Source organism: Engystomops pustulosus, chromosome 9 (assembly GCF_040894005.1).
Source record: "Engystomops pustulosus chromosome 9, aEngPut4.maternal, whole genome shotgun sequence".
NCBI lineage: Eukaryota > Metazoa > Chordata > Amphibia > Anura > Leptodactylidae > Engystomops > Engystomops pustulosus.
The window spans coordinates 5137082-5160595 of record NC_092419.1 but is presented as its reverse complement, the minus strand read 5'-3'; the positions used below and the strand labels follow the sequence as shown (position 1 = coordinate 5160595).

The 23514-nt window shown below is 48.2% G+C and overlaps 6 non-coding genes across 6 annotated transcripts; all 6 read left to right on the top strand.

Annotated features, from left to right (window-relative positions):
* Positions 1 to 7532: 7532 nt before the first annotated feature.
* Positions 7533 to 7604, top strand: TRNAE-CUC (transfer RNA glutamic acid (anticodon CUC)). Its single transcript has one exon. It is a non-coding gene; the product is annotated as a tRNA-Glu (tRNA).
* A 1842-nt stretch (positions 7605 to 9446) lies between these two features.
* Positions 9447 to 9518, top strand: TRNAE-CUC (transfer RNA glutamic acid (anticodon CUC)). The gene has a single exon. It is a non-coding gene; the product is annotated as a tRNA-Glu (tRNA).
* Positions 9519 to 10291: 773 nt separating this feature from the next.
* TRNAE-CUC (transfer RNA glutamic acid (anticodon CUC)) lies at positions 10292 to 10363 on the top strand. Its single transcript has one exon. It is a non-coding gene; the product is annotated as a tRNA-Glu (tRNA).
* A 776-nt stretch (positions 10364 to 11139) lies between these two features.
* Positions 11140 to 11211, top strand: TRNAE-CUC (transfer RNA glutamic acid (anticodon CUC)). Its single transcript has one exon. It is a non-coding gene; the product is annotated as a tRNA-Glu (tRNA).
* Positions 11212 to 11563: 352 nt separating this feature from the next.
* On the top strand, positions 11564 to 11635 carry TRNAE-CUC (transfer RNA glutamic acid (anticodon CUC)). Its single transcript has one exon. It is a non-coding gene; the product is annotated as a tRNA-Glu (tRNA).
* A 4177-nt stretch (positions 11636 to 15812) lies between these two features.
* On the top strand, positions 15813 to 15884 carry TRNAE-CUC (transfer RNA glutamic acid (anticodon CUC)). Its single transcript has one exon. It is a non-coding gene; the product is annotated as a tRNA-Glu (tRNA).
* Positions 15885 to 23514: the final 7630 nt, after the last annotated feature.

Sequence of the window (23514 nt, the reverse complement as noted above, 5' to 3'; positions counted from 1 at the left end):
AAATGACCTGTTTGTTAGCATGATGTGTTCTTAGGTACTGCATATCAAGATAATTTATCAGCTGCACCTCTTCAAAGTAATAGGGCGTCCTCTCCCTGGTGGTCTAGTGGCTAGGATTCAGCGCTCTCACCGCCGTGGCCCGGGATCGATTCCCGGTCAGGGAAAATGGCTCTTTTTTTTTCTTGCTGGTTTCGAGTCATCTCCTGTTCTTAGGAACCGTACATTAGTTGATGCAAAATTGCCATACCATAGCTTTAGAAATGTAAAAAGATGTCCACTCTCAGGCACCACAAACAAGCCAGATTTCTCCCTGGTGGTCTAGTGGCTAGGATTCGGCGCTCTCACCGCCGCGGCCCGGGTTCGATTCCCGGTCAGGGAAAATGGCTCTTTTTTTTTCTTGCTGGTTTCGAGTCATCTCCTGTTCTTAGGAACCGTACATTAGTTGATGCAAAATTGCCATACCATAGCTTTAGAAATGTAAAAAGATGTCCACTCTCAGGCACCACAAAAAAGCCAGATTTCTCCCTGGTGGTCTAGTGGCTAGGATTCGGCGCTCTCACCGCCGCGGCCCGGGTTCGATTCCCGGTCAGGGAAAATGGCTCTTTTTTTTTCTTGCTGGTTTCGAGTCATCTCCTGTTAAAATGACCTGTTTGTTAGCATGATGTGTTCTTAGGTACTGCATATCAAGATAATTTATCAGCTGCACCTCTTCAAAGTAATAGGGCGTCCTCTCCCTGGTGGTCTAGTGGCTAGGATTCGGCGCTCTCACCGCCGCGGCCCGGGTTCGATTCCCGGTCAGGGAAAATGGCTCTTTTTTTTTCTTGCTGGTTTCGAGTCATCTCCTGTTCTTAGGAACCGTACATTAGTTGATGCAAAATTGCCATACCATAGCTTTAGAAATGTAAAAAGATGTCCACTCTCAGGCACCACAAACAAGCCAGATTTCTCCCTGGTGGTCTAGTGGCTAGGATTCGGCGCTCTCACCGCCGCGGCCCGGGTTCGATTCCCGGTCAGGGAAAATGGCTCTTTTTTTTTCTTGCTGGTTTCGAGTCATCTCCTGTTCTTAGGAACCGTACATTAGTTGATGCAAAATTGCCATACCATAGCTTTAGAAATGTAAAAAGATGTCCACTCTCAGGCACCACAAACAAGCCAGATTTCTCCCTGGTGGTCTAGTGGCTAGGATTCGGCGCTCTCACCGCCGCGGCCCGGGTTCGATTCCCGGTCAGGGAAAATGGCTCTTTTTTTTTCTTGCTGGTTTCGAGTCATCTCCTGTTAAAATTACCTGTTTGTTAGCATGATGTGTTCTTAGGTACTGCATATCAAGATAATTTATCAGCTGCACCTCTTCAAAGTAAGAGGGCGTCCTCTCCCTGGTGGTCTAGTGGCTAGGATTCGGCGCTCTCACCGCCGTGGTCCGGGTTCGATTCCCGGTCAGGGAAAATGGCTCTTTTTTTTTCTTGCTGGTTTCGAGTCATCTCCTGTTCTTAGGAACCGTACATTAGTTGATGCAAAATTGCCATACCATAGCTTTAGAAATGTAAAAAGATGTCCACTCTCAGGCACCACAAACAAGCCAGATTTCTCCCTGGTGGTCTAGTGGCTAGGATTCGGCGCTCTCACCGCCGCGGCCCGGGTTCGATTCCCGGTCAGGGAAAATGGCTCTTTTTTTTTCTTGCTGGTTTCGAGTCATCTCCTGTTCTTAGGAACCGTACATTAGTTGATGCAAAATTGCCATACCATAGCTTTAGAAATGTAAAAAGATGTCCACTCTCAGGCACCACAAACAAGCCAGATTTCTCCCTGGTGGTCTAGTGGCTAGGATTCGGCGCTCTCACCGCCGCGGCCCGGGTTCGATTCCCGGTCAGGGAAAATGGCTCTTTTTTTTTCTTGCTGGTTTCGAGTCATCTCCTGTTAAAATGACCTGTTTGTTAGCATGATGTGTTCTTAGGTACTGCATATCAAGATAATTTATCAGCTGCACCTCTTCAAAGTAATAGGGCGTCCTCTCCCTGGTGGTCTAGTGGCTAGGATTCGGCGCTCTCACCGCCGTGGTCCGGGTTCGATTCCCGGTCAGGGAAAATGGCTCTTTTTTTTTCTTGCTGGTTTCGAGTCATCTCCTGTTCTTAGGAACCGTACATTAGTTGATGCAAAATTGCCATACCATAGCTTTAGAAATGTAAAAAGGTGTCCACTCTCAGGCACCACAAACAAGCCAGATTTCTCCCTGGTGGTCTAGTGGCTAGGATTCGGCGCTCTCACCGCCGCGGCCCGGGTTCGATTCCCGGTCAGGGAAAATGGCTCTTTTTTTTTCTTGCTGGTTTCGAGTCATCTCCTGTTCTTAGGAACCGTACATTAGTTGATGCAAAATTGCCATACCATAGCTTTAGAAATGTAAAAAGATGTCCACTCTCAGGCACCACAAACAAGCCAGATTTCTCCCTGGTGGTCTAGTGGCTAGGATTCGGCGCTCTCACCGCCGCGGCCCGGGTTCGATTCCCGGTCAGGGAAAATGGCTCTTTTTTTTTCTTGCTGGTTTCGAGTCATCTCCTGTTAAAATGACCTGTTTGTTAGCATGATGTGTTCTTAGGTACTGCATATCAAGATAATTTATCAGCTGCACCTCTTCAAAGTAATAGGGCGTCCTCTCCCTGGTGGTCTAGTGGCTAGGATTCGGCGCTCTCACCGCCGTGGTCCGGGTTCGATTCCCGGTCAGGGAAAATGGCTCTTTTTTTTTCTTGCTGGTTCCGAGTCATCTCCTGTTCTTAGGAACCGTACATTAGTTGATGCAAAATTGCCATACCATAGCTTTAGAAATGTAAAAAGATGTCCACTCTCAGGCACCACAAACAAGCCAGATTTCTCCCTGGTGGTCTAGTGGCTAGGATTCGGCGCTCTCACCGCCGCGGCCCGGGTTCGATTCCCGGTCAGGGAAAATGGCTCTTTTTTTTTCTTGCTGGTTTCGAGTCATCTCCTGTTAAAATGACCTGTTTGTTAGCATGATGTGTTCTTAGGTACTGCATATCAAGATAATTTATCAGCTGCACCTCTTCAAAGTAATAGGGCGTCCTCTCCCTGGTGGTCTAGTGGCTAGGATTCGGCGCTCTCACCGCCGCGGCCCGGGTTCGATTCCCGGTCAGGGAAAATGGCTCTTTTTTTTTCTTGCTGGTTTCGAGTCATCTCCTGTTCTTAGGAACCGTACATTAGTTGATGCAAAATTGCCATACCATAGCTTTAGAAATGTAAAAAGATGTCCACTCTCAGGCACCACAAACAAGCCAGATTTCTCCCTGGTGGTCTAGTGGCTAGGATTCGGCGCTCTCACCGCCGCGGCCCGGGTTCGATTCCCGGTCAGGGAAAATGGCTCTTTTTTTTTCTTGCTGGTTTCGAGTCATCTCCTGTTAAAATGACCTGTTTGTTAGCATGATGTGTTCTTAGGTACTGCATATCAAGATAATTTATCAGCTGCACCTCTTCAAAGTAATAGGGCGTCCTCTCCCTGGTGGTCTAGTGGCTAGGATTCGGCGCTCTCACCGCCGCGGCCCGGGTTCGATTCCCGGTCAGGGAAAATGGCTCTTTTTTTTTCTTGCTGGTTTCGAGTCATCTCCTGTTCTTAGGAACCGTACATTAGTTGATGCAAAATTGCCATACCATAGCTTTAGAAATGTAAAAAGATGTCCACTCTCAGGCACCACAAACAAGCCAGATTTCTCCCTGGTGGTCTAGTGGCTAGGATTCGGCGCTCTCACCGCCGCGGCCCGGGTTCGATTCCCGGTCAGGGAAAATGGCTCTTTTTTTTTCTTGCTGGTTTCGAGTCATCTCCTGTTCTTAGGAACCGTACATTAGTTGATGCAAAATTGCCATACCATAGCTTTAGAAATGTAAAAAGATGTCCACTCTCAGGCACCACAAACAAGCCAGATTTCTCCCTGGTGGTCTAGTGGCTAGGATTCGGCGCTCTCACCGCCGCGGCCCGGGTTCGATTCCCGGTCAGGGAAAATGGCTCTTTTTTTTTCTTGCTGGTTTCGAGTCATCTCCTGTTAAAATGACCTGTTTGTTAGCATGATGTGTTCTTAGGTACTGCATATCAAGATAATTTATCAGCTGCACCTCTTCAAAGTAATAGGGCGTCCTCTCCCTGGTGGTCTAGTGGCTAGGATTCGGCGCTCTCACCGCCGTGGTCCGGGTTCGATTCCCGGTCAGGGAAAATGGCTCTTTTTTTTTCTTGCTGGTTCCGAGTCATCTCCTGTTCTTAGGAACCGTACATTAGTTGATGCAAAATTGCCATACCATAGCTTTAGAAATGTAAAAAGATGTCCACTCTCAGGCACCACAAACAAGCCAGATTTCTCCCTGGTGGTCTAGTGGCTAGGATTCGGCGCTCTCACCGCCGCGGCCCGGGTTCGATTCCCGGTCAGGGAAAATGGCTCTTTTTTTTTCTTGCTGGTTTCGAGTCATCTCCTGTTCTTAGGAACCGTACATTAGTTGATGCAAAATTGCCATACCATAGCTTTAGAAATGTAAAAAGATGTCCACTCTCAGGCACCACAAACAAGCCAGATTTCTCCCTGGTGGTCTAGTGGCTAGGATTCGGCGCTCTCACCGCCGCGGCCCGGGTTCGATTCCCGGTCAGGGAAAATGGCTCTTTTTTTTTCTTGCTGGTTTCGAGTCATCTCCTGTTAAAATGACCTGTTTGTTAGCATGATGTGTTCTTAGGTACTGCATATCAAGATAATTTATCAGCTGCACCTCTTCAAAGTAATAGGGCGTCCTCTCCCTGGTGGTCTAGTGGCTAGGATTCGGCGCTCTCACCGCCGCGGCCCGGGCTCGATTCCCGGTCAGGGAAAATGGCTCTTTTTTTTTCTTGCTGGTTTCGAGTCATCTCCTGTTCTTAGGAACCGTACATTAGTTGATGCAAAATTGCCATACCATAGCTTTAGAAATGTAAAAAGATGTCCACTCTCAGGCACCACAAACAAGCCAGATTTCTCCCTGGTGGTCTAGTGGCTAGGATTCGGCGCTCTCACCGCCGCGGCCCGGGTTCGATTCCCGGTCAGGGAAAATGGCTCTTTTTTTTTCTTGCTGGTTTCGAGTCATCTCCTGTTAAAATGACCTGTTTGTTAGCATGATGTGTTCTTAGGTACTGCATATCAAGATAATTTATCAGCTGCACCTCTTCAAAGTAATAGGGCGTCCTCTCCCTGGTGGTCTAGTGGCTAGGATTCGGCGCTCTCACCGCCGTGGTCCGGGTTCGATTCCCGGTCAGGGAAAATGGCTCTTTTTTTTTCTTGCTGGTTTCGAGTCATCTCCTGTTCTTAGGAACCGTACATTAGTTGATGCAAAATTGCCATACCATAGCTTTAGAAATGTAAAAAGATGTCCACTCTCAGGCACCACAAACAAGCCAGATTTCTCCCTGGTGGTCTAGTGGCTAGGATTCGGCGCTCTCACCGCCGCGGCCCGGGTTCGATTCCCGGTCAGGGAAAATGGCTCTTTTTTTTTCTTGCTGGTTTCGAGTCATCTCCTGTTCTTAGGAACCGTACATTAGTTGATGCAAAATTGCCATACCATAGCTTTAGAAATGTAAAAAGATGTCCACTCTCAGGCACCACAAACAAGCCAGATTTCTCCCTGGTGGTCTAGTGGCTAGGATTCGGCGCTCTCACCGCCGCGGCCCGGGTTCGATTCCCGGTCAGGGAAAATGGCTCTTTTTTTTTCTTGCTGGTTTCGAGTCATCTCCTGTTAAAATGACCTGTTTGTTAGCATGATGTGTTCTTAGGTACTGCATATCAAGATAATTTATCAGCTGCACCTCTTCAAAGTAATAGGGCGTCCTCTCCCTGGTGGTCTAGTGGCTAGGATTCGGCGCTCTCACCGCCGTGGTCCGGGTTCGATTCCCGGTCAGGGAAAATGGCTCTTTTTTTTTCTTGCTGGTTTCGAGTCATCTCCTGTTCTTAGGAACCGTACATTAGTTGATGCAAAATTGCCATACCATAGCTTTAGAAATGTAAAAAGATGTCCACTCTCAGGCACCACAAACAAGCCAGATTTCTCCCTGGTGGTCTAGTGGCTAGGATTCGGCGCTCTCACCGCCGCGGCCCGGGTTCGATTCCCGGTCAGGGAAAACGGCTCTTTTTTTTTCTTGCTGGTTTCGAGTCATCTCCTGTTAAAATTACTTGTTTGTTAGCATGATGTGTTCTTAGGTACTGCATATCAAGATAATTTATCAGCTGCACCTCTTCAAAGTAATAGGGCGTCCTCTCCCTGGTGGTCTAGTGGCTAGGATTCGGCGCTCTCACCGCCGTGGTCCGGGTTCGATTCCCGGTCAGGGAAAATGGCTCTTTTTTTTTCTTGCTGGTTTCGAGTCATCTCCTGTTCTTAGGAACCGTACATTAGTTGATGCAAAATTGCCATACCATAGCTTTAGAAATGTAAAAAGATGTCCACTCTCAGGCACCACAAACAAGCCAGATTTCTCCCTGGTGGTCTAGTGGCTAGGATTCGGCGCTCTCACCGCCGCGGCCCGGGTTCGATTCCCGGTCAGGGAAAACGGCTCTTTTTTTTTCTTGCTGGTTTCGAGTCATCTCCTGTTAAAATTACTTGTTTGTTAGCATGATGTGTTCTTAGGTACTGCATATCAAGATAATTTATCAGCTGTACCTCTTCAAAGTAATAGGGCGTCCTCTCCCTGGTGGTCTAGTGGCTAGGATTCGGCGCTCTCACCGCCGCGGCCCGGGTTCGATTCCCGGTCAGGGAAAATGGCTCTTTTTTTTTCTTGCTGGTTTCGAGTCATCTCCTGTTCTTAGGAACCGTACATTAGTTGATGCAAAATTGCCATACCATAGCTTTAGAAATGTAAAAAGATGTCCACTCTCAGGCACCACAAACAAGCCAGATTTCTCCCTGGTGGTCTAGTGGCTAGGATTCGGCGCTCTCACCGCCGCGGCCCGGGTTCGATTCCCGGTCAGGGAAAATGGCTCTTTTTTTTTCTTGCTGGTTTCGAGTCATCTCCTGTTAAAATTACCTGTTTGTTAGCATGATGTGTTCTTAGGTACTGCATATCAAGATAATTTATCAGCTGCACCTCTTCAAAGTAAGAGGGCGTCCTCTCCCTGGTGGTCTAGTGGCTAGGATTCGGCGCTCTCACCGCCGTGGTCCGGGTTCGATTCCCGGTCAGGGAAAATGGCTCTTTTTTTTTCTTGCTGGTTTCGAGTCATCTCCTGTTCTTAGGAACCGTACATTAGTTGATGCAAAATTGCCATACCATAGCTTTAGAAATGTAAAAAGATGTCCACTCTCAGGCACCACAAACAAGCCAGATTTCTCCCTGGTGGTCTAGTGGCTAGGATTCGGCGCTCTCACCGCCGCGGCCCGGGTTCGATTCCCGGTCAGGGAAAATGGCACATTTTTTTCTTGCTGGTTTCCAGTCCTCTCCTGTTAAAATTACCTGTTTGTTAGCATGATGTGTTCTTAGGTACTGCATATCAAGATAATTTATCAGCTGCACCTCTTCAAAGTAATAGGGCGTCCTCTCCCTGGTGGTCTAGTGGCTAGGATTCGGCGCTCTCACCGCCGTGGCCCGGGTTCGATTCCCGGTCAGGGAAAATGGCTCTTTTTTTTTCTTGCTGGTTTCGAGTCATCTCCTGTTCTTAGGAACCGTACATTAGTTGATGCAAAATTGCCATACCATAGCTTTAGAAATGTAAAAAGATGTCCACTCTCAGGCACCACAAACAAGCCAGATTTATCCCTGGTGGTCTAGTGGCTAGGATTCGGCGCTCTCACCGCCGCGGCCCGGGTTCGATTCCCGGTCAGGGAAAATGGCTCTTTTTTTTTCTTGCTGGTTTCGAGTCATCTCCTGTTCTTAGGAACCGTACATTAGTTGATGCAAAATTGCCATACCATAGCTTTAGAAATGTAAAAAGATGTCCACTCTCAGGCACCACAAACAAGCCAGATTTCTCCCTGGTGGTCTAGTGGCTAGGATTCGGCGCTCTCACCGCCGCGGCCCGGGTTCGATTCCCGGTCAGGGAAAATGGCTCTTTTTTTTTCTTGCTGGTTTCGAGTCATCTCCTGTTCTTAGGAACCGTACATTAGTTGATGCAAAATTGCCATACCATAGCTTTAGAAATGTAAAAAGATGTCCACTCTCAGGCACCACAAACAAGCCAGATTTCTCCCTGGTGGTCTAGTGGCTAGGATTCGGCGCTCTCACCGCCGCGGCCCGGGTTCGATTCCCGGTCAGGGAAAATGGCTCTTTTTTTTTCTTGCTGGTTTCGAGTCATCTCCTGTTAAAATGACCTGTTTGTTAGCATGATGTGTTCTTAGGTACTGCATATCAAGATAATTTATCAGCTGCACCTCTTCAAAGTAATAGGGCGTCCTCTCCCTGGTGGTCTAGTGGCTAGGATTCGGCGCTCTCACCGCCGCGGCCCGGGTTCGATTCCCGGTCAGGGAAAATGGCTCTTTTTTTTCTTGCTGGTTTCGAGTCATCTCCTGTTCTTAGGAACCGTACATTAGTTGATGCAAAATTGCCATACCATAGCTTTAGAAATGTAAAAAGATGTCCACTCTCAGGCACCACAAACAAGCCAGATTTCTCCCTGGTGGTCTAGTGGCTAGGATTCGGCGCTCTCACCGCCACGGCCCGGGTTCGATTCCCGGTCAGGGAAAATGGCTCTTTTTTTTCTTGCTGGTTTCCAGTCCTCTCCTGTTCTTAGGAACCGTACATTAGTTGATGCAAAATTGCCATACCATAGCTTTAGAAATGTAAAAAGATGTCCACTCTCAGGCACCACAAACAAGCCAGATTTCTCCCTGGTGGTCTAGTGGCTAGGATTCGGCGCTCTCACCGCCGCGGCCCGGGTTCGATTCCCGGTCAGGGAAAATGGCTCTTTTTTTTTCTTGCTGGTTTCGAGTCATCTCCTGTTAAAATGACCTGTTTGTTAGCATGATGTGTTCTTAGGTACTGCATATCAAGATAATTTATCAGCTGCACCTCTTCAAAGTAATAGGGCGTCCTCTCCCTGGTGGTCTAGTGGCTAGGATTCGGCGCTCTCACCGCCGCGGCCCGGGTTCGATTCCCGGTCAGGGAAAATGGCTCTTTTTTTTCTTGCTGGTTTCGAGTCATCTCCTGTTCTTAGGAACCGTACATTAGTTGATGCAAAATTGCCATACCATAGCTTTAGAAATGTAAAAAGATGTCCACTCTCAGGCACCACAAACAAGCCAGATTTCTCCCTGGTGGTCTAGTGGCTAGGATTCGGCGCTCTCACCGCCGCGGCCCGGGTTCGATTCCCGGTCAGGGAAAATGGCTCTTTTTTTTTCTTGCTGGTTTCGAGTCATCTCCTGTTAAAATGACCTGTTTGTTAGCATGATGTGTTCTTAGGTACTGCATATCAAGATAATTTATCAGCTGCACCTCTTCAAAGTAATAGGGCGTCCTCTCCCTGGTGGTCTAGTGGCTAGGATTCGGCGCTCTCACCGCCGTGGCCCGGGTTCGATTCCCGGTCAGGGAAAATGGCTCTTTTTTTTTCTTGCTGGTTTCGAGTCATCTCCTGTTCTTAGGAACCGTACATTAGTTGATGCAAAATTGCCATACCATAGCTTTAGAAATGTAAAAAGATGTCCACTCTCAGGCACCACAAACAAGCCAGATTTCTCCCTGGTGGTCTAGTGGCTAGGATTCGGCGCTCTCACCGCCGCGGCCCGGGTTCGATTCCCGGTCAGGGAAAATGGCTTTTTTTTCTTGCTGGTTTCGAGTCATCTCCTGTTAAAATGACCTGTTTGTTAGCATGATGTGTTCTTAGGTACTGCATATCAAGATAATTTATCAGCTGCACCTCTTCAAAGTAATAGGGCGTCCTCTCCCTGGTGGTCTAGTGGCTAGGATTCGGCGCTCTCACCGCCGCGGCCCGGGTTCGATTCCCGGTCAGGGAAAATGGCTCTTTTTTTTTCTTGCTGGTTTCGAGTCATCTCCTGTTCTTAGGAACCGTACATTAGTTGATGCAAAATTGCCATACCATAGCTTTAGAAATGTAAAAAGATGTCCACTCTCAGGCACCACAAAAAAGCCAGATTTCTCCCTGGTGGTCTAGTGGCTAGGATTCGGCGCTCTCACCGCCGCGGCCCGGGTTCGATTCCCGGTCAGGGAAAATGGCTCTTTTTTTTTCTTGCTGGTTTCGAGTCATCTCCTGTTAAAATTACCTGTTTGTTAGCATGATGTGTTCTTAGGTACTGCATATCAAGATAATTTATCAGCTGCACCTCTTCAAAGTAATAGGGCGTCCTCTCCCTGGTGGTCTAGTGGCTAGGATTCGGCGCTCTCACCGCCGTGGCCCGGGTTCGATTCCCGGTCAGGGAAAATGGCTCTTTTTTTTTCTTGCTGGTTTCGAGTCATCTCCTGTTCTTAGGAACCGTACATTAGTTGATGCAAAATTGCCATACCATAGCTTTAGAAATGTAAAAAGATGTCCACTCTCAGGCACCACAAAAAAGCCAGATTTCTCCCTGGTGGTCTAGTGGCTAGGATTCGGCGCTCTCACCGCCGCGGCCCGGGTTCGATTCCCGGTCAGGGAAAATGGCTCTTTTTTTTTCTTGCTGGTTTCGAGTCATCTCCTGTTAAAATGACCTGTTTGTTAGCATGATGTGTTCTTAGGTACTGCATATCAAGATAATTTATCAGCTGCACCTCTTCAAAGTAATAGGGCGTCCTCTCCCTGGTGGTCTAGTGGCTAGGATTCGGCGCTCTCACCGCCGCGGCCCGGGTTCGATTCCCGGTCAGGGAAAATGGCTCTTTTTTTTTCTTGCTGGTTTCGAGTCATCTCCTGTTCTTAGGAACCGTACATTAGTTGATGCAAAATTGCCATACCATAGCTTTAGAAATGTAAAAAGATGTCCACTCTCAGGCACCACAAACAAGCCAGATTTCTCCCTGGTGGTCTAGTGGCTAGGATTCGGCGCTCTCACCGCCGCGGCCCGGGTTCGATTCCCGGTCAGGGAAAATGGCTCTTTTTTTTTCTTGCTGGTTTCGAGTCATCTCCTGTTAAAATGACCTGTTTGTTAGCATGATGTGTTCTTAGGTACTGCATATCAAGATAATTTATCAGCTGCACCTCTTCAAAGTAATAGGGCGTCCTCTCCCTGGTGGTCTAGTGGCTAGGATTCGGCGCTCTCACCGCCGTGGCCCGGGTTCGATTCCCGGTCAGGGAAAATGGCTCTTTTTTTTTCTTGCTGGTTTCGAGTCATCTCCTGTTCTTAGGAACCGTACATTAGTTGATGCAAAATTGCCATACCATAGCTTTAGAAATGTAAAAAGATGTCCACTCTCAGGCACCACAAACAAGCCAGATTTCTCCCTGGTGGTCTAGTGGCTAGGATTCGGCGCTCTCACCGCCGCGGCCCGGGTTCGATTCCCGGTCAGGGAAAATGGCTCTTTTTTTTTCTTGCTGGTTTCGAGTCATCTCCTGTTAAAATGACCTGTTTGTTAGCATGATGTGTTCTTAGGTACTGCATATCAAGATAATTTATCAGCTGCACCTCTTCAAAGTAATAGGGCGTCCTCTCCCTGGTGGTCTAGTGGCTAGGATTCGGCGCTCTCACCGCCGTGGCCCGGGTTCGATTCCCGGTCAGGGAAAATGGCTCTTTTTTTTTCTTGCTGGTTTCGAGTCATCTCCTGTTCTTAGGAACCGTACATTAGTTGATGCAAAATTGCCATACCATAGCTTTAGAAATGTAAAAAGATGTCCACTCTCAGGCACCACAAACAAGCCAGATTTCTCCCTGGTGGTCTAGTGGCTAGGATTCGGCGCTCTCACCGCCGCGGCCCGGGTTCGATTCCCGGTCAGGGAAAATGGCTCTTTTTTTTTCTTGCTGGTTTCGAGTCATCTCCTGTTAAAATGACCTGTTTGTTAGCATGATGTGTTCTTAGGTACTGCATATCAAGATAATTTATCAGCTGCACCTCTTCAAAGTAATAGGGCGTCCTCTCCCTGGTGGTCTAGTGGCTAGGATTCGGCGCTCTCACCGCCGCGGCCCGGGTTCGATTCCCGGTCAGGGAAAATGGCTCTTTTTTTTCTTGCTGGTTTCGAGTCATCTCCTGTTCTTAGGAACCGTACATTAGTTGATGCAAAATTGCCATACCATAGCTTTAGAAATGTAAAAAGATGTCCACTCTCAGGCACCACAAACAAGCCAGATTTCTCCCTGGTGGTCTAGTGGCTAGGATTCGGCGCTCTCACCGCCGCGGCCCGGGTTCGATTCCCGGTCAGGGAAAATGGCTCTTTTTTTTTCTTGCTGGTTTCGAGTCATCTCCTGTTCTTAGGAACCGTACATTAGTTGATGCAAAATTGCCATACCATAGCTTTAGAAATGTAAAAAGATGTCCACTCTCAGGCACCACAAACAAGCCAGATTTCTCCCTGGTGGTCTAGTGGCTAGGATTCGGCGCTCTCACCGCCGCGGCCCGGGTTCGATTCCCGGTCAGGGAAAATGGCTCTTTTTTTTTCTTGCTGGTTTCGAGTCATCTCCTGTTAAAATGACCTGTTTGTTAGCATGATGTGTTCTTAGGTACTGCATATCAAGATAATTTATCAGCTGCACCTCTTCAAAGTAATAGGGCGTCCTCTCCCTGGTGGTCTAGTGGCTAGGATTCGGCGCTCTCACCGCCGCGGCCCGGGTTCGATTCCCGGTCAGGGAAAATGGCTCTTTTTTTTTCTTGCTGGTTTCGAGTCATCTCCTGTTCTTAGGAACCGTACATTAGTTGATGCAAAATTGCCATACCATAGCTTTAGAAATGTAAAAAGATGTCCACTCTCAGGCACCACAAAAAAGCCAGATTTCTCCCTGGTGGTCTAGTGGCTAGGATTCGGCGCTCTCACCGCCGCGGCCCGGGTTCGATTCCCGGTCAGGGAAAATGGCTCTTTTTTTTTCTTGCTGGTTTCGAGTCATCTCCTGTTCTTAGGAACCGTACATTAGTTGATGCAAAATTGCCATACCATAGCTTTAGAAATGTAAAAAGATGTCCACTCTCAGGCACCACAAACAAGCCAGATTTCTCCCTGGTGGTCTAGTGGCTAGGATTCGGCGCTCTCACCGCCGCGGCCCGGGTTCGATTCCCGGTCAGGGAAAATGGCTCTTTTTTTTTCTTGCTGGTTTCGAGTCATCTCCTGTTAAAATGACCTGTTTGTTAGCATGATGTGTTCTTAGGTACTGCATATCAAGATAATTTATCAGCTGCACCTCTTCAAAGTAATAGGGCGTCCTCTCCCTGGTGGTCTAGTGGCTAGGATTCGGCGCTCTCACCGCCGCGGCCCGGGTTCGATTCCCGGTCAGGGCAAATGGCTCTTTTTTTTTCTTGCTGGTTTCGAGTCATCTCCTGTTCTTAGGAACCGTACATTAGTTGATGCAAAATTGCCATACCATAGCTTTAGAAATGTAAAAAGATGTCCACTCTCAGGCACCACAAACAAGCCAGATTTCTCCCTGGTGGTCTAGTGGCTAGGATTCGGCGCTCTCACCGCCGCGGCCCGGGTTCGATTCCCGGTCAGGGAAAATGGCTTTTTTTTTTTCTTGCTGGTTTCGAGTCATCTCCTGTTAAAATGACCTGTTTGTTAGCATGATGTGTTCTTAGGTACTGCATATCAAGATAATTTATCAGCTGCACCTCTTCAAAGTAATAGGGCGTCCTCTCCCTGGTGGTCTAGTGGCTAGGATTCGGCGCTCTCACCGCCGCGGCCCGGGTTCGATTCCCGGTCAGGGAAAATGGCTCTTTTTTTTTCTTGCTGGTTTCGAGTCATCTCCTGTTCTTAGGAACCGTACATTAGTTGATGCAAAATTGCCATACCATAGCTTTAGAAATGTAAAAAGATGTCCACTCTCAGGCACCACAAACAAGCCAGATTTCTCCCTGGTGGTCTAGTGGCTAGGATTCGGCGCTCTCACCGCCGCGGCCCGGGTTCGATTCCCGGTCAGGGAAAATGGCTCTTTTTTTTTCTTGCTGGTTTCGAGTCATCTCCTGTTCTTAGGAACCGTACATTAGTTGATGCAAAATTGCCATACCATAGCTTTAGAAATGTAAAAAGATGTCCACTCTCAGGCACCACAAACAAGCCAGATTTCTCCCTGGTGGTCTAGTGGCTAGGATTCGGCGCTCTCACCGCCGCGGCCCGGGTTCGATTCCCGGTCAGGGAAAATGGCTCTTTTTTTTTCTTGCTGGTTTCGAGTCATCTCCTGTTAAAATGACCTGTTTGTTAGCATGATGTGTTCTTAGGTACTGCATATCAAGATAATTTATCAGCTGCACCTCTTCAAAGTAATAGGGCGTCCTCTCCCTGGTGGTCTAGTGGCTAGGATTCGGCGCTCTCACCGCCGCGGCCCGGGTTCGATTCCCGGTCAGGGAAAATGGCTCTTTTTTTTCTTGCTGGTTTCGAGTCATCTCCTGTTAAAATGACCTGTTTGTTAGCATGATGTGTTCTTAGGTACTGCATATCAAGATAATTTATCAGCTGCACCTCTTCAAAGTAATAGGGCGTCCTCTCCCTGGTGGTCTAGTGGCTAGGATTCGGCGCTCTCACCGCCGCGGCTCGGGTTCGATTCCCGGTCAGGGAAAATGGCTCTTTTTTTTCTTGCTGGTTTCGAGTCATCTCCTGTTCTTAGGAACCGTACATTAGTTGATGCAAAATTGCCATACCATAGCTTTAGAAATGTAAAAAGATGTCCACTCTCAGGCACCACAAACAAGCCAGATTTCTCCCTGGTGGTCTAGTGGCTAGGATTCGGCGCTCTCACCGCCACGGCCCGGGTTCGATTCCCGGTCAGGGAAAATGGCTCTTTTTTTTTCTTGCTGGTTTCGAGTCATCTCCTGTTAAAATGACCTGTTTGTTAGCATGATGTGTTCTTAGGTACTGCATATCAAGATAATTTATCAGCTGCACCTCTTCAAAGTAATAGGGCGTCCTCTCCCTGGTGGTCTAGTGGCTAGGATTCGGCGCTCTCACCGCCGCGGCCCGGGTTCGATTCCCGGTCAGGGAAAATGGCTCTTTTTTTTTCTTGCTGGTTTCGAGTCATCTCCTGTTCTTAGGAACCGTACATTAGTTGATGCAAAATTGCCATACCATAGCTTTAGAAATGTAAAAAGATGTCCACTCTCAGGCACCACAAAAAAGCCAGATTTCTCCCTGGTGGTCTAGTGGCTAGGATTCGGCGCTCTCACCGCCGCGGCCCGGGTTCGATTCCCGGTCAGGGAAAATGGCTTTTTTTTTTTCTTGCTGGTTTCGAGTCATCTCCTGTTCTTAGGAACCGTACATTAGTTGATGCAAAATTGCCATACCATAGCTTTAGAAATGTAAAAAGATGTCCACTCTCAGGCACCACAAAAAAGCCAGATTTCTCCCTGGTGGTCTAGTGGCTAGGATTCGGCGCTCTCACCGCCGCGGCCCGGGTTCGATTCCCGGTCAGGGAAAATGGCTCTTTTTTTTTCTTGCTGGTTTCGAGTCATCTCCTGTTCTTAGGAACCGTACATTAGTTGATGCAAAATTGCCATACCATAGCTTTAGAAATGTAAAAAGATGTCCACTCTCAGGCACCACAAACAAGCCAGATTTCTCCCTGGTGGTCTAGTGGCTAGGATTCGGCGCTCTCACCGCCGCGGCCCGGGTTCGATTCCCGGTCAGGGAAAATGGCTCTTTTTTTTTCTTGCTGGTTTCGAGTCATCTCCTGTTAAAATGACCTGTTTGTTAGCATGATGTGTTCTTAGGTACTGCATATCAAGATAATTTATCAGCTGCACCTCTTCAAAGTAATAGGGCGTCCTCTCCCTGGTGGTCTAGTGGCTAGGATTCGGCGCTCTCACCGCCGTGGCCCGGGTTCGATTCCCGGTCAGGGAAAATGGCTCTTTTTTTTTCTTGCTGGTTTCCAGTCCTCTCCTGTTAAAATGACCTGTTTGTTAGCATGATGTGTTCTTAGGTACTGCATATCAAGATAATTTATCAGCTGCACCTCTTCAAAGTAATAGGGCGTCCTCTCCCTGGTGGTCTAGTGGCTAGGATTCGGCGCTCTCACCGCCGCGGCCCGGGTTCGATTCCCGGTCAGGGAAAATGGCTCTTTTTTTTTCTTGCTGGTTTCGAGTCATCTCCTGTTCTTAGGAACCGTACATTAGTTGATGCAAAATTGCCATACCATAGCTTTAGAAATGTAAAAAGATGTCCACTCTCAGGCACCACAAAAAAGCCAGATTTCTCCCTGGTGGTCTAGTGGCTAGGATTCGGCGCTCTCACCGCCGCGGCCCGGGTTCGATTCCCGGTCAGGGAAAATGGCTCTTTTTTTTTCTTGCTGGTTTCGAGTCATCTCCTGTTAAAATGACCTGTTTGTTAGCATGATGTGTTCTTAGGTACTGCATATCAAGATAATTTATCAGCTGCACCTCTTCAAAGTAATAGGGCGTCCTCTCCCTGGTGGTCTAGTGGCTAGGATTCGGCGCTCTCACCGCCGCGGCCCGGGTTCGATTCCCGGTCAGGGAAAATGGCTCTTTTTTTTCTTGCTGGTTTCGAGTCATCTCCTGTTCTTAGGAACCGTACATTAGTTGATGCAAAATTGCCATACCATAGCTTTAGAAATGTAAAAAGATGTCCACTCTCAGGCACCACAAACAAGCCAGATTTCTCCCTGGTGGTCTAGTGGCTAGGATTCGGCGCTCTCACCGCCGCGGCCCGGGTTCGATTCCCGGTCAGGGAAAATGGCTCTTTTTTTTTCTTGCTGGTTTCGAGTCATCTCCTGTTCTTAGGAACCGTACATTAGTTGATGCAAAATTGCCATACCATAGCTTTAGAAATGTAAAAAGATGTCCACTCTCAGGCACCACAAACAAGCCAGATTTCTCCCTGGTGGTCTAGTGGCTAGGATTCGGCGCTCTCACCGCCGCGGCCCGGGTTCGATTCCCGGTCAGGGAAAATTGCACATTTTTTTCTTGCTGGTCTCCAGTCCTCTCCTGTTAAAATTACCTGTTTGTTAGCATGATGTGTTCTTAGGTACTGCATATCAAGATAATTTATCAGCTGTACCTCTTCAAAGTAATAAGGCGTCCTCTCCCTGGTGGTCTAGTGGCTAGGATTCGGCGCTCTCACCGCCGCGGCCCGGGTTCGATTCCCGGGCAGGGAAAATGGCACATTTTTTTCTTGCTGGTTTCCAGTCCTCTCCTGTTAAAATGACCTGTTTGTTAGCATGATGTGTTCTTAGGTACTGCATATCAAGATAATTTATCAGCTGTACCTCTTCAAAGTAATAAGGCGTCCTCTCCCTGGTGGTCTAGTGGCTAGGATTCGGCGCTCTCACCGCCGCGGCCCGGGTTCGATTCCCGGTCAGGGAAAATGGCACATTTTTTTCTTGCTGGTTTCCAGTCCTCTCCTGTTAAAATGACCTGTTTGTTAGCATGATGTGTTCTTAGGTACTGCATATCAAGATAATTTATCAGCTGCACCTCTTCAAAGTAATAAGGCATCCTCTCCCTGGTGGTCTAGTGGCTAGGATTCGGCGCTCTCACCGCTGTGGCCTGGGTTCGATTCCCAGTCAGGGAAAATGGCACATTTTTTTCTTGCTGGTTTCGAGTCATCTCCTGTTAAAATGACCTGTTTGTTAGCATGATGTGTTCTTAGGTACTGCATATCAAGATAATTTATCAGCTGTACCTCTTCAAAGTAATAAGGCGTCCTCTCCCTGGTGGTCTAGTGGCTAGGATTCGGCGCTCTCACCGCCGCGGCCCGGGTTCGATTCCCGGTCAGGGAAAATGGCACATTTTTTTCTTGCTGGTTTCCAGTCCTCTCCTGTTAAAATTACCTGTTTGTTAGCATGATGTGTTCTTAGGTACTGCATATCAAGATAATTTATCAGCTGTACCTCTTCAAGGTAATAAGGCGTCCTCTCCCTGGTGGTCTAGTGGCTAGGCTTCGGCGCTCTCACCGCCGCGGCCCGGGTTCGATTCCCGGTCAGGGAAAATGGCACATTTTTTTCTTGCTGGTTTCGAGTCCTCTCCTGTTAAAATTACCTGTTTGTTAGCATGATGTGTTCTTAGGTACTGCATATCAAGATAATTTATCAGCTGTACCTCTTCAAAGTAATAAGGCGTCCTCTCCCTGGTGGTCTAGTGGCTAGCATTCGGCGCTCTCACCGCTGCGGCCCGGGTTCGATTCCCGGTCAGGGAAAATGGCACATTTTTTTCTTGCTGGTTTCCAGTCCTCTCCTGTTAAAATGACCTGTTTGTTAGCATGATGTGTTCTTAGGTACTGCATATCAAGATAATTTATCAGCTGTACCTCTTCAAAGTAATAAAGCGTCCTCTCCCTGGTGGTCTAGTGGCTAGGATTCGGCGCTCTCACCGCCGCGGCCCGGGTTCGATTCCCGGTCAGGGAAAATGGCACATTTTTTTCTTGCTGGTTTCCAGTCCTCTCCTGTTAAAATTACCTGTTTGTTAGCATGATGTGTTCTTAGGTACTGCATATCAAGATAATTTATCAGCTGTACCTCTTCAAAGTAATAAGGCGTCCTCTCCCTGGTGGTCTAGTGGCTAGGATTCGGCGCTCTCACCGCCGCGGCCCGGGTTCGATTCCCGGTCAGGGAAAATGGCACATTTTTTTCTTGCTGGTCTCCAGTCCTCTCCTGTTAAAATGACCTGTTTGTTAGCATGATGTGTTCTTAGGTACTGCATATCAAGATAATTTATCAGCTGCACCTCTTCAAAGTAATAGGGCGTCCTCTCCCTGGTGGTCTAGTGGCTAGGATTCGGCGCTCTCACCGCCGCGGCCCGGGTTCGATTCCCGGTCAGGGAAAATGGCTCTTTTTTTTTCTTGCTGGTTTCGAGTCATCTCCTGTTCTTAGGAACCGTACATTAGTTGATGCAAAATTGCCATACCATAGCTTTAGAAATGTAAAAAGATGTCCACTCTCAGGCACCACAAACAAGCCAGATTTCTCCCTGGTGGTCTAGTGGCTAGGATTCGGCGCTCTCACCGCCGCGGCCCGGGTTCGATTCCCGGTCAGGGAAAATGGCTCTTTTTTTTTCTTGCTGGTTTCGAGTCATCTCCTGTTAAAATGACCTGTTTGTTAGCATGATGTGTTCTTAGGTACTGCATATCAAGATAATTTATCAGCTGCACCTCTTCAAAGTAATAGGGCGTCCTCTCCCTGGTGGTCTAGTGGCTAGGATTCGGCGCTCTCACCGCCGCGGCCCGGGTTCGATTCCCGGTCAGGGCAAATGGCTCTTTTTTTTTCTTGCTGGTTTCGAGTCATCTCCTGTTCTTAGGAACCGTACATTAGTTGATGCAAAATTGCCATACCATAGCTTTAGAAATGTAAAAAGATGTCCACTCTCAGGCACCACAAACAAGCCAGATTTCTCCCTGGTGGTCTAGTGGCTAGGATTCGGCGCTCTCACCGCCGCGGCCCGGGTTCGATTCCCGGTCAGGGAAAATGGCTTTTTTTTTTTCTTGCTGGTTTCGAGTCATCTCCTGTTAAAATGACCTGTTTGTTAGCATGATGTGTTCTTAGGTACTGCATATCAAGATAATTTATCAGCTGCACCTCTTCAAAGTAATAGGGCGTCCTCTCCCTGGTGGTCTAGTGGCTAGGATTCGGCGCTCTCACCGCCGCGGCCCGGGTTCGATTCCCGGTCAGGGAAAATGGCTCTTTTTTTTTCTTGCTGGTTTCGAGTCATCTCCTGTTCTTAGGAACCGTACATTAGTTGATGCAAAATTGCCATACCATAGCTTTAGAAATGTAAAAAGATGTCCACTCTCAGGCACCACAAACAAGCCAGATTTCTCCCTGGTGGTCTAGTGGCTAGGATTCGGCGCTCTCACCGCCGCGGCCCGGGTTCGATTCCCGGTCAGGGAAAATGGCTCTTTTTTTTTCTTGCTGGTTTCGAGTCATCTCCTGTTCTTAGGAACCGTACATTAGTTGATGCAAAATTGCCATACCATAGCTTTAGAAATGTAAAAAGATGTCCACTCTCAGGCACCACAAACAAGCCAGATTTCTCCCTGGTGGTCTAGTGGCTAGGATTCGGCGCTCTCACCGCCGCGGCCCGGGTTCGATTCCCGGTCAGGGAAAATGGCTCTTTTTTTTTCTTGCTGGTTTCGAGTCATCTCCTGTTAAAATGACCTGTTTGTTAGCATGATGTGTTCTTAGGTACTGCATATCAAGATAATTTATCAGCTGCACCTCTTCAAAGTAATAGGGCGTCCTCTCCCTGGTGGTCTAGTGGCTAGGATTCGGCGCTCTCACCGCCGCGGCTCGGGTTCGATTCCCGGTCAGGGAAAATGGCTCTTTTTTTTCTTGCTGGTTTCGAGTCATCTCCTGTTCTTAGGAACCGTACATTAGTTGATGCAAAATTGCCATACCATAGCTTTAGAAATGTAAAAAGATGTCCACTCTCAGGCACCACAAACAAGCCAGATTTCTCCCTGGTGGTCTAGTGGCTAGGATTCGGCGCTCTCACCGCCACGGCCCGGGTTCGATTCCCGGTCAGGGAAAATGGCTCTTTTTTTTTCTTGCTGGTTTCGAGTCATCTCCTGTTAAAATGACCTGTTTGTTAGCATGATGTGTTCTTAGGTACTGCATATCAAGATAATTTATCAGCTGCACCTCTTCAAAGTAATAGGGCGTCCTCTCCCTGGTGGTCTAGTGGCTAGGATTCGGCGCTCTCACCGCCGCGGCCCGGGTTCGATTCCCGGTCAGGGAAAATGGCTCTTTTTTTTTCTTGCTGGTTTCGAGTCATCTCCTGTTCTTAGGAACCGTACATTAGTTGATGCAAAATTGCCATACCATAGCTTTAGAAATGTAAAAAGATGTCCACTCTCAGGCACCACAAAAAAGCCAGATTTCTCCCTGGTGGTCTAGTGGCTAGGATTCGGCGCTCTCACCGCCGCGGCCCGGGTTCGATTCCCGGTCAGGGAAAATGGCTTTTTTTTTTTCTTGCTGGTTTCGAGTCATCTCCTGTTCTTAGGAACCGTACATTAGTTGATGCAAAATTGCCATACCATAGCTTTAGAAATGTAAAAAGATGTCCACTCTCAGGCACCACAAAAAAGCCAGATTTCTCCCTGGTGGTCTAGTGGCTAGGATTCGGCGCTCTCACCGCCGCGGCCCGGGTTCGATTCCCGGTCAGGGAAAATGGCTCTTTTTTTTTCTTGCTGGTTTCGAGTCATCTCCTGTTCTTAGGAACCGTACATTAGTTGATGCAAAATTGCCATACCATAGCTTTAGAAATGTAAAAAGATGTCCACTCTCAGGCACCACAAACAAGCCAGATTTCTCCCTGGTGGTCTAGTGGCTAGGATTCGGCGCTCTCACCGCCGCGGCCCGGGTTCGATTCCCGGTCAGGGAAAATGGCTCTTTTTTTTTCTTGCTGGTTTCGAGTCATCTCCTGTTCTTAGGAACCGTACATTAGTTGATGCAAAATTGCCATACCATAGCTTTAGAAATGTAAAAAGATGTCCACTCTCAGGCACCACAAAAAAGCCAGATTTCTCCCTGGTGGTCTAGTGGCTAGGATTCGGCGCTCTCACCGCCGCGGCCCGGGTTCGATTCCCGGTCAGGGAAAATGGCTCTTTTTTTTTCTTGCTGGTTTCGAGTCATCTCCTGTTCTTAGGAACCGTACATTAGTTGATGCAAAATTGCCATACCATAGCTTTAGAAATGTAAAAAGATGTCCACTCTCAGGCACCACAAACAAGCCAGATTTCTCCCTGGTGGTCTAGTGGCTAGGATTCGGCGCTCTCACCGCCGCGGCCCGGGTTCGATTCCCGGTCAGGGAAAATGGCTGTTTTTTTTTCTTGCTGGTTTCGAGTCATCTCCTGTTCTTAGGAACCGTACATTAGTTGATGCAAAATTGCCATACCATAGCTTTAGAAATGTAAAAAGATGTCCACTCTCAGGCACCACAAACAAGCCAGATTTCTCCCTGGTGGTCTAGTGGCTAGGATTCGGCGCTCTCACCGCCGCGGCCCGGGTTCGATTCCCGGTCAGGGAAAATGGCTCTTTTTTTTTCTTGCTGGTTTCGAGTCATCTCCTGTTAAAATGACCTGTTTGTTAGCATGATGTGTTCTTAGGTACTGCATATCAAGATAATTTATCAGCTGCACCTCTTCAAAGTAATAGGGCGTCCTCTCCCTGGTGGTCTAGTGGCTAGGATTCGGCGCTCTCACCGCCGCGGCCCGGGTTCGATTCCCGGTCAGGGAAAATGGCTCTTTTTTTTTCTTGCTGGTTTCGAGTCATCTCCTGTTCTTAGGAACCGTACATTAGTTGATGCAAAATTGCCATACCATAGCTTTAGAAATGTAAAAAGATGTCCACTCTCAGGCACCACAAACAAGCCAGATTTCTCCCTGGTGGTCTAGTGGCTAGGATTCGGCGCTCTCACCGCCGCGGCCCGGGTTCGATTCCCGGTCAGGGAAAATGGCTCTTTTTTTTTCTTGCTGGTTTCGAGTCATCTCCTGTTCTTAGGAACCGTACATTAGTTGATGCAAAATTGCCATACCATAGCTTTAGAAATGTAAAAAGATGTCCACTCTCAGGCACCACAAACAAGCCAGATTTCTCCCTGGTGGTCTAGTGGCTAGGATTCGGCGCTCTCACCGCCGCGGCCCGGGTTCGATTCCCGGTCAGGGAAAATGGCTCTTTTTTTTTCTTGCTGGTTTCGAGTCATCTCCTGTTCTTAGGAACCGTACATTAGTTGATGCAAAATTGCCATACCATAGCTTTAGAAATGTAAAAAGATGTCCACTCTCAGGCACCACAAACAAGCCAGATTTCTCCCTGGTGGTCTAGTGGCTAGGATTCGGCGCTCTCACCGCCGCGGCCCGGGTTCGATTCCCGGTCAGGGAAAATGGCTCTTTTTTTTTCTTGCTGGTTTCGAGTCATCTCCTGTTCTTAGGAACCGTACATTAGTTGATGCAAAATTGCCATACCATAGCTTTAGAAATGTAAAAAGATGTCCACTCTCAGGCACCACAAACAAGCCAGATTTCTCCCTGGTGGTCTAGTGGCTAGGATTCGGCGCTCTCACCGCCGCGGCCCGGGTTCGATTCCCGGTCAGGGAAAATGGCTCTTTTTTTTTCTTGCTGGTTTCGAGTCATCTCCTGTTAAAATGACCTGTTTGTTAGCATGATGTGTTCTTAGGTACTGCATATCAAGATAATTTATCAGCTGCACCTCTTCAAAGTAATAGGGCGTCCTCTCCCTGGTGGTCTAGTGGCTAGGATTCGGCGCTCTCACCGCCGCGGCCCGGGTTCGATTCCCGGTCAGGGAAAATGGCTCTTTTTTTTTCTTGCTGGTTTCGAGTCATCTCCTGTTCTTAGGAACCGTACATTAGTTGATGCAAAATTGCCATACCATAGCTTTAGAAATGTAAAAAGATGTCCACTCTCAGGCACCACAAACAAGCCAGATTTCTCCCTGGTGGTCTAGTGGCTAGGATTCGGCGCTCTCACCGCCGCGGCCCGGGTTCGATTCCCGGTCAGGGAAAAT